Source organism: Heptranchias perlo, chromosome 20, assembly GCF_035084215.1.
Source record: "Heptranchias perlo isolate sHepPer1 chromosome 20, sHepPer1.hap1, whole genome shotgun sequence".
In the NCBI taxonomy this organism is placed as follows: domain Eukaryota; kingdom Metazoa; phylum Chordata; class Chondrichthyes; order Hexanchiformes; family Hexanchidae; genus Heptranchias; species Heptranchias perlo.
This window is the reverse complement of record NC_090344.1, coordinates 7,808,385-7,809,216: the sequence shown is the minus strand read 5'-3', so window position 1 is coordinate 7,809,216 and position 832 is coordinate 7,808,385. Positions and strand designations below refer to the sequence as shown.

The window sequence follows — 832 nt, the reverse complement described above, 5'->3', positions numbered from 1 at the left end:
CTGCGCCCTCACACCGGAGTTTCTGCGCCCTCACACCCATTAACTCATCAACTGTCCCCAATCATCTTTATCAGCGTAAGGAGACCTAAACAAAACACAACAGTGAAGAAATTGGCTTTATGATTCTTCACTAATGTCCGGACACATTTTTGTTTACGGTACTTTAAGGGAGATTTGGGGAAAATGGCCGCTGATACTCAGAAACCACTACTTGTTGCTTTTTTTTTTCAGCGGGCTCGTTGGTCTAGGGGTATGATTCTCGCTTCGGGTTTGTTGTTTAAAATATGTGAGAGATCCCGGGTTCAAATCCCGGACGAGCCCTCATTTCCCCCCCCCCAGACTTTTGATCTTGAGCTGCTGTTCAAACTGGCAGGGTGTTTGGAGGTATCTCAATGTTCTCACGTCCTCTGAATGCATTCTGCTTGCAATTGCAATTGACCTTGAAACCGCTCTCGGATTTCATCTCACTGAAGCAGAATGTGGCCGCTTTTTATCTGTCAACGTGGAAGTGACGAGGTTGTGGTTGATAACCGCGGGCACACCTGTCCGGACATTGGTATTCAGAATGTACAAAATGCTGTCTCAAATATTCTGTTGTCATCCTGGGAGCTCTCGATTTCCATGCCCAACCTTTCCCCGAGTAAGAATGTATCCAGTCTGTACCCGAACTATCTCCTCACTCAAAGCCTCCCATTGCTCATTTACTGTTTTACCTGCCAATTTTTGATTCCAATCCACCTGGACCCGATCCCTTTTCAACTCGCTGCAATTCGCTCTTCCCAGTTGAGTATTTTCCTCCCTGATTTTTCCTTGCATTTTCCATAACTACACT

The 832-nt window shown here is 45.9% G+C and overlaps 1 non-coding gene across 1 annotated transcript; it reads left to right on the top strand.

The window, feature by feature from the left end:
• The first annotated feature begins 233 nt into the window (after positions 1 to 233).
• On the top strand, positions 234 to 321 carry trnap-cgg (transfer RNA proline (anticodon CGG)). The gene is given in 2 exon segments: positions 234 to 269; positions 286 to 321. It is a non-coding gene; the product is annotated as a tRNA-Pro (tRNA).
• Positions 322 to 832: the final 511 nt, after the last annotated feature.